The sequence below is a fragment of the Otolemur garnettii genome, unplaced genomic scaffold, assembly GCF_000181295.1.
Source record: "Otolemur garnettii isolate 467f Iridium unplaced genomic scaffold, OtoGar3 scaffold00064, whole genome shotgun sequence".
Classification (NCBI taxonomy): Eukaryota; Metazoa; Chordata; class Mammalia; order Primates; family Galagidae; genus Otolemur; species Otolemur garnettii.
Genome location: NW_003852459.1, coordinates 8,271,256 through 8,280,672, shown reverse-complemented (window position 1 = coordinate 8,280,672; position 9,417 = coordinate 8,271,256). Strand labels below are relative to the sequence as shown.

The window sequence follows — 9,417 nt, the reverse complement described above, 5'->3', positions numbered from 1 at the left end:
CGGAAAACCTGACAGAATCCTCAGGAAAGCTGCTGGTACTAATAAGAGGGACTCCAGCCCAATGGTGGGATACAAGATCAACACATAAAATCAATTGTATTTCTACATACCAGCAAGAATCAGAAATTAGAATTTTAATAAAGCAATATCACTTATAATACCATCAAAATAATAGCAACACTGGTGGGTAAATATGACAATAAAGTGAAAGAATTGTTCACTAAAAACTACACAACCCTGCCATTCACTAAAAACTACACAACCCTGCCACAACAGAGGAAAGAAAACGCAAATAAATGGTGAGTGACGGCCTTGTTCAGGGACTGGAGACGCATACGTTAAAATGGAGATTCTCCCCTAATCAGCTTACCATTTCATCAAAAACCCGGGAGGCTTTTTTGTAGAAAGTGACAAGCTGATTTTAAAATTCATATGAAGTGCAAAAGGACCCAGAGTAGCCAAAAAACTACCTGATTTTCAAGACTTACACATAGCTGCAGTAACCGAGACTAGAGCCTATCAATCAGTGGAACAGAACAGGGTCCAGAAATGGACATATATTGGCAAATAAACGAATGATTTATTTTTGACAAATAGGCAATGGCTGCTCAATGGAGAAAAGGATAGACTTTTCAGCAATGTTGGATATAAATTTGCAAAAAGTCAAACTTTGATCCATACCATACATTCAGCCGTCCTCAAACTACAGCCTGCGGGCCACGTGCAGCCCACCTGGGACATTTATCCAGTCCGCTGGGTGTTTTTGCCACCGCTGCCTGTCCTGCTTGGCAGCCAACTCATCCTGGGGCCCACAGTCCGGCCCTCCAATGGTCTGAGGGACAGTGAACTGTCCCCCTGTTTAAAAACTTTGAGGACCCCTGCCTTACATCATGTAGAAAAATGGTAACTATTTAAAGTGATGGATATGGTAATTACCCTGATTTGATCTTTATACTATATATCTTGTTTCCCCGAAAATAAGACCTACCCAAAAAATAAGCCCTAGCAGGATTTCTATGCATTTATTAAATATAAGCCCCACCCAGATAATAAGATATGCCGCACAGCCGCATTTCGGCGTGGAGCTATAAGGAAGACTGGAATGCCTTTTATCTGCCACGGCTCCTTTCTCTGAGCCATTCACACTTGCCCAGGTGCACATGTGGTAACCGAGGTTGCAGGCATCCTATTGTGCACGTGCCAACGGCTAGGGGAAAGGAGTTCACGCATCAGTAGTGCCAGCCCCACCAACAAGGTCGGCTCCCCCTGTCGAGTTCAAGAAGAAGATGACTTAACTGTATTTGAACAAATGGAGATTGTTGTATTGTACTTAATAAAAATAAGACATCCCCTGAAAATAAGCCCTAGTGTTTCTTCTCGAGAAAAAATAAATATAAGACAGTGTCTTATTTTGGGGGAAACATGGTATACGCATTAAAGCATCACATTTCCCTCCCTAATACGTATAATTATTATGTGTCAGTTACAGGCAGTCCCCAGGTTATGAATTAGATAGGTTTCATAGGTTTGTTCTTAAGTTGAATTTGTATGTAAGTTGGAACAGGTACATTTACCTATTACCTATAACAGTCTCTGTTCATAAGTGCAAGGTTTACATAAGTCAGATGTTTGTAACTCAAGGACTGCCTGTATAAATAAAAAAGGAAGAATAATAATTCAAAACAGATCAAAGACTCAAAAGTAAAACTTGAAATTATAAAACTTACAGAAACAAATATAGAAGAAAATTTTTCTGGGAGTCTGAGGCAGGTGGATTGCCTGAGCTCACAAGTTCGAGACCAGCCTAAGCCAGAGCCAGACGTCATCTCTAAAAAAATAGCCAGCCGTTGTGGTGGGCACCTATAGTACCAGTACTTGGGAGGCTGAGACAAGAGAATCACTGGAGCCCAAGAGTTTGAGGTTTCTATGAACTGTGACACCAGGGCACTCTATGAGGAGCAACAAAGTGAGACTCTGTCTCAAAAAAAAGAAAATTTTTGTGACTTTGGGTTAGGCACATATTTCTTAGATATGACACTTAAAAGCAAGATCCATTTTAAAAAGCTGATAAATTAAATTTCATCAAAATTTAAACCTTTAGTTCTTTGAAAATACTGGTAGGAGAATAAAAAGACAAGCCACAGAGTAGAAAAAAATATTTGCAAAGCATATATCTGATAAAGGATTTGCATATAGACGATATAAGAATGCTCAAGAATAAACAGTGAGAAGACCCAATTTTTTAAACAAGCAGTCACCTCACCGAAGAAAATATACAAATGGTAAGTAGCACACAAAGGATAGAAAACATCATTGCTCAGTTGGGAAATGCAAATTAAAGCCACAAGATAAAATGGCTCGCATACCACGTGATGGTGAGGGTGCCGAGCAACTGGAACTGTCTAATACGGCTTGTGGGGACGGTCTAACAAGGCTTGTGGGGACATAAAATGGCATAACTCTTTAGAAAGCACTTTCTGTACAACTACCAAATAAGCCAGCCAGTACTCCTAGCTGTTTACCCAATAGAAAAGAAAATATATATCCATACAAAGACTTGTAAATGTATGTCCATGGACGCTTTATAATAACCCAAAGCTAAAAACAACCCAAATGTCCATCAACAGGTGGATGATGTATAAACAGATCATGGACTAACCATACAGTGGAATGTTATTTTGCAGTAAAATGGAATTAATTAATGACATACATGAATCTCACAATAATTATGCTAAAAGGAACCAGACCAAAATGAGTAGATGCTCATTTTTCCCTTATGAAATTCTAGAAAATGTAAATTATAGTGGCAGAAACCACTTCCCACCTGGGAAAGGTGTCAGACAGAGAGTGATGGAAGGCAGAGATTTTAAGGAACCCTAGAAAACATTTGGGGGTGAGAAGTATATTCATTATCTTGATCACAGTGATTATTTCACAGATATATGAGTTCTGACAATTCAGTTTGTGAACTTGCCACCAGGCACTTACACTTGCAACACTGTGCAAACAGCTCAGTAAGGTTTCCTAACCTTGGTATATCAGTGTCTCATACTTATGTTCATGTCGACACGTGGCAGTGTCTTGCTGAGTGGTGTTCACTGCTGTTGTGGTACATTTTTGTATGCCCTCACAAGAATGTTGGAGCTTCAATCAGAACAACAAACATTTGTAAATTTCTCATTAAACTTGGCAAAAGTGGAAGTAAAATCAGGAACAGGTTAGTCCAAGTTTATGAGGGTAATGCCATAAAAACAATGGCAGCATGCAAATGGGTTAAACATTTTTCTGAGAGAAAAGAACACATCATTGATGAAGAGAGATCAGGGTGGCCAGTAATGAGCAGAGCTCATGAAAACATTGCAAAAATTCATCAAATTGCGTGTATGTCAGAATCAGCAGCTGACTGTGAGCAGCACAGCAGACCAAGTGAATATCAATAGAGAAACAAAAATCTTAACTGAAAATCCTGGCATGAGAAAGCTGTGTGCAAAAATAGTACCAAAGGAGCTTAACTGATGCCAAGACCTGGGGAGGCAAGACGATGGTTTGGGCCATGTTATCACTGGTGATGAAACATGGGTGGACCAAAACAATCCTGAAACAAAACAACATGTCAAAGTTCAATGAAATTAGCCAATTCTTCACAACCAAAAAAGTTCCGTCAGTTCAAATCAAGAGCCCAAACAATGTTGCTAAAGTTATTTGATATCAGAGATATTATTCTTTATGAGTTTGTATCAACTGGACAGTTAACCACGTGTACTAACGGGAAGTGCTGAAAACGTGGCTTGAAAAAATCTGAAGAAAACAACCCAAACTTTTCTCCAACAACTCATGGCTCTTGCATCACAACAATGCACCAGCTTATACGGCACTGTCTGTAGGGGAATTTTTAGCCAGTAAACAAATAACTATATTAGAACACCCTTCCTACTCACCTGATCTGGCCCCTAGTGACCTTTTTCTGTACCCAAAGATAAAGGAATTTTTTTTAAATATGGAATGCTTCCTCAATTTGCATGTCATCCTTGTGCAGGGGCCATGCTAATCTTCTCTGTATCATTCCAATTTTAGTATATGTGCTGCCAAAGCCAACACAGATAAAGGAAATATTAAAGGGAAGACATTTTGATGACATTCAGGATATCAAGGGTAATCCAATGACAGTTCTGATGGCTATTCCAGAAAAAGAGTTCTAAAACTGGTTTGAAGAGTAGACTAGGTGCTGGTGTCAGGGAGTAGCTTCCCAAGGGGGAGTACTTTGAAGGGGACCGTAGTGATATTCAGCAGTGGTAGGTAGCACTTTTTCTAGGACAAATTCATGAACTTAGTTGTCAAACCTTGTACTATATATGTCCAAACTTAACAAATTGTACACTTTAAATATGTACAGTTTATTGTAAATCAATTATATCCCTAAAAGGCTGTTAAAAAAAATGAGAAGAGATTGCCTGTTTGAGGTTGCCCATATGCCAAACTATATTTTGACATCACTGCAAAAATTTTCTTAAACAGTATTTAGGAACAGAGTAATGTTGTTAAGCTTAATGCTCTGTGAAATAGTCGAAACTAATTGTTTCAAAGGCCTGTGGTAGCAGTTTTCTAATATTATACTGGAGGACACTTTTTTCCTTTATGTAAACATAAGCTATTATTGTCGATGGACACCAAACAGGGCTTTTACTGCAGCAGTCCCCACCACGTTCCCACCAACAGCCCACTGTGCGGTTTCACCTAATGAGGGCTGAGAACATGCCCTGACTTTCCTGTGTCATGGTTGTCACAACACAGTTGGCTTCTGCAGGAAGTCGCTCAAAGGGGATGGCAGGTTTGAGTCACTGGTGGTTCAGGTGGTGCTCATGTATCTATAAGCAGGCTGGTGTAAAAAGATCGAGAGACAGAAAATGAAGGAGAGGGACACAGGGGGACAAATAAAGGGACCCTGAGTCTAGTATCAATTCATACATGTACTCCCTTCTGGAACTTTCTGGTTTTACTCCAGCTGTTTCTTGTCTACAGAAATGCAGAGTCGATTGCTTGACTTCTAATAGTGGCCCTCCCTCCCGACCTCCAGGAATTCAGAGTCCACAAGTCAGTTTCTCAGGTTTGCTGAAGGAATAAATCCATGTAAACGCAGACACACGTGTACACACGTGCTCCCGAACCCAGAGCCCTCCCACAATAGCACAAATGTTTCCTTTTATTTGCTTCCTAGCAGAAGTTGTCAGAAACTTCTATATTAAGGGCAACCTCAACCTATATTACTATGAAGGCTTCCCTTCCTCAAAGGCAACAATTCTATCTCACGTCGGGTCCCCTTACACTAAATTACTGTTTCCTAAACTCACCCATGCCAGGGATGGCTTGGATTTGATGAAAACAGAGAAGGTGGTCCACCATTTTCTTTTACCTACTAATTTTTAATGCAATTCATTTCTTTCATATATTAATTTGTTTTTTAAATGTTCCTTTAGGAAGCCAGTATCCCTTGGTAAAGGTAGAAGGCAATTCTGAAAAGAAATACAGTGAAGACTAACGCCGTGAGAAAATGGAAGCCTCTGGGTCTCATCTCGGCTCTCTTTGCAGCTGGTGTGTCTAACTAAAGCATCTCTAGCACTCGCTGATATCTCTTTTAACAAACTGATACTCTCCTCTTGACTAATGAGCAGGACTTAAAGAGAGGTAAAAGGGACTGACTTTGTCACGTGTGATATGTGCCACCTGAACTCATCTTCTGCCGAGGGAGTTGTCCTCTGTGATTTCACGGAGAGCCTCTCTCCTGAGCTGGGGGACCAAGATAGATTTAGAGTTCACATAAAAGTCTGACCTGCTCTGAGGACTCAAAGAGCACACATCAAGGCCCGCACCAGTCCCTATGGCACCTTTGTGCCAATCAGGAAAAGGTGCCCAGTCTGGGCCGATGAGCCCTGCTGTGTGCAGGGCTTGCAGAGAGACGGTGCCTGTGTGAATATTTGAAAAGGCTTCTGCCTGGCAGCACACGAGTTGGGTTTTGGCCCTGCTTAAGCCCTTGCTTCAGGGCCCTGGTGGAATGAACAATGGACACCACTATATCGTGGTGCCTGCCAAGCATTTCCTAAGCTTCAGTGTTTCCACTAGTTACTACAGATTCCTAATTCAGTGGCTGGCGTTTCAGGAGCACCTGAAGTATCCTCCCACCACTGCACCCTGATTCCATCTTAGGCTGTGCAGCTGCTTAACAGTGCTTCTCCGCAGTGCAGAAGAGGGTTTGAATGGGGAGAAAGGATGCATTAGCAGGTTCCTTGAGGGTCCTAGATGTCCCTGCTGTCCCTGCTTGTCACCTGCTCCTTGCACCTGTCTCCTGACTCCTTCATGGAGATGGCTAGGCTCCTCTCAGTCAAGCTGATACTGAAGAGCTGAGTGATTGGCTGCATTTGGAGGTAAGCCTCTATTGCCAATAGCACATACTAATGGACAGAAAGCCCAGGTAAAGTCTGGAAAGCAGCAGAACTGGTGCAAGAGGGTCTATTGTATAGGAAATGCGCTCTGTCTGAAGACAGATCTCTGCCCTACAAGATCAGAAAAGCTACAAAAACTGGTTCAGTCAACAAGAGCGTGAATTAAAAATGCTACAGATGGCTGGATGGCAGGAAGAGCTGGGTATTAGCCCGGACAAAAAGCAGATTTTTATTTATTTTGCATCTTATACTCTGAATTCTTAGTAACTCATAGCTCAGCCTGCATGGTGATTTTAAAAAGAGGATTCTAAAATGTAAGTTAGAAAATGAATTCATGTAGCCTTTTACAATTGCTGACATAAAGCCACCATCTTAAAAAGTCCACATAAACAAGATAGATTTGGTTGACCGATAATCTCTCTTTCAAGGCAAATTTCTTGAAGGAACCTCTAGCTCTGTCCTAGCACCCATTGCCCAGTGATGAGGATAAAAGCAAAGGTCTCCTATTCCCAGCCCCGACTGAAACAGTCAGCATCCTATCCCTGGTGGCAGACCACTCCATTGGCCCCTAGTCTTGCTTGGCCCTATTTCTGCCCAGGCCAAAGGATACCAGCCTGTGACCTGTGTTTAGAAGATCCACAGAGCTGCTTTCGAATACTATATTTTGACAGTAGGAAGGAGAAAAAATAATCCATGAAAACCAAAAGAGCCCAACTGGCATCAGCTCATGAGTCAAGGCCACTGACTAGCAGTGACTGCTTGGGACACTGAACTGACAAGGGTTCTGGAGTCACCCCGGGCCCAAAGGAAAAGCCGCTATGTTTGATGATAACTAAAATACAGCACGACCCAGTGCACTCCTCCCCAGAAGCTCCTGGCAGACATTAGTAATCAATCTTTTCCAAACAGGAAATGATTTGGTATAAATGGTTCTCTTTAGAGCAGAGATATGAAACCAGACACTATGGGGACAACCTGCTCGTTCAGACTGACAGCACTGAGACAATGGTGGGACACTCCCGTGCTCAGAGCAGCTCTCTGAGGCCCCGTGAACCTGGGAAATACTTCCTGATGAAACCCCTGGCCTCCTAATCATTGAGTATCACAGTGTTGTGCCAACAAGCTAGCAAGTGGTCTAACACTAAAGCTGGACAACCACGTGTGGTCTCACATGAAAGGCTAGTTCCCCTTTCAGGTTTTAGGAAAATAAGGTTTCAAAAGTCTCTGGGTTTTAAGGCCTATCTTCATAAAGATGAGCCTACCAGAAAAGGAGATGTTTGATCCTCGACTGTGCACTGCTCTGGTGCCACACGCTGAGCTCTTACAAACTCCAGAGGCCAGAGAAGGACTGAGCTGCCTCCTGCTTATTGGGACTCACTTCACTGTACAGAGAATGTGGTCGTCAATGGCCGTTCTCCTGAGTTCTAGGCTCAGGGGATCTTAGAATATAGATTGCCTCCTCCTGGTTCTGATACGATCCTATCACGAGAAGGCCATTGGGCAGTTCAGAGGCCCACCCTTGTCCGTGAAGAAACAAATACAAGAGATGTGCCTCTGTCACTCCCTGAAGGATTTGCTTACCCTCCTTAGCCCAATGGACCATAACAGCAAAGCTTTTTTTTATCATAGATTTCACTAAGAATAGGCAGTAGGCCTTCACAATCTCAGCTCATACTCAGTTGTATAGGGAGGCTGTTAATGGTCATTGGACATCAGGAAACATTTACTTAAGCAATTGTTTTGGCAGCCAGTCAGGAATTCAGGAGGCATTCTAAGCCACTGATCATGGCTGTGGCAGTTCAATATGTGGGGAAGGCATTTGGGAGCCTTGCATCAAAGTTCTGTTGTTGCTCATTTGTCTTAAACTTTACTCTGTAAGACAATATGACTTTTTAAAACAGAAGAAGAAACATGCACATATATACGTACATTTATAAAGCCAAGTTCCAACACACTTATACAGTAGATAAGCTTAACATACAGAAACAACACAAAAAATCAAACTCATTTTTTTTTAAATCTCTTTGGTCATGACCTATGCAACCTACACAGGGAAAACAGATTTCAACAACATGGATCAAAATCAGTCTGAGAATGTAAAAGGACACAATTTTAGAAATTTAAGTTTCAGAGATTTAAAAAGGAACTCAGCACATAAACATAGGCACTTACAAAGGTGTGCTGAAATCATTCTCATAGAACATGGAGGCTGGTCACTTAACTGCTAGGATTTTCCACCTCAAAAAGCAAACAAAGGACAACGTTACACATAATTATTCACAATGTTTATTTGTAAGATCATTAAAAGATACTGCCTCAAAGTAATTAATCAAAAATGTAGTATTCAGGCCAGCCATGGTGGTTGGTGCATGTTTGTAATCCCAGCACTTTGGGAGGCTGAGGCAGGAGGATCATTTGAGCCCAGGAGTTTGAGACCCACCTAGGCAACACAGTGAGACCTCATTTCTATAAAAAATTTAAGAAGTTTATTGGCATGCACCTGCAGTCCCAGCTACTTAGGATACTGAGGCAGAAGGACTGCTGAGCACAGAAGTCTGAGGTTGCAGTGAGCTGTGAGATGCTGCCACTGCACTCTAGCACAGACAACAGCATGAGGCCTTATCTCAAAAAAATACATAAAATAAAGCAAAAATGTAGCATTCAACTCAATGGATTTTTTTTAAAAATTATACTACTTTCTATTTCCTCACTAACTAAATCTCGTATCTGTGCATTAAAAATCATTTGGGTATACATATACCACAGTTTGTTGATCCATTCATGGCTCAATGGGCACTTGGGCTTCTTCCATGACCTGGCAATTATGAATTGGGCTGCAATAAACATTCTGATACAAATGTCTTTGTTGTAATGCGATTTTTGGTTGTCTGGGAATATACCTAATAAAGGAATTGCAGGGTCAAACTGATGGAGACTTTACGTCCTTCATGTTCACATGGATGGAGCTGGAAAATGTTCT

General features: G+C 41.5%; 1 non-coding gene across 1 annotated transcript; it reads right to left on the bottom strand.

The window, feature by feature from the left end:
• Positions 1 to 3,991: 3,991 nt before the first annotated feature.
• On the bottom strand, positions 3,992 to 4,098 carry LOC111726411. Its single transcript, XR_002774187.1, has one exon. It is a non-coding gene; the product is annotated as a U6 spliceosomal RNA (small nuclear RNA).
• Between the last annotated feature and the right edge of the window lie 5,319 nt (positions 4,099 to 9,417).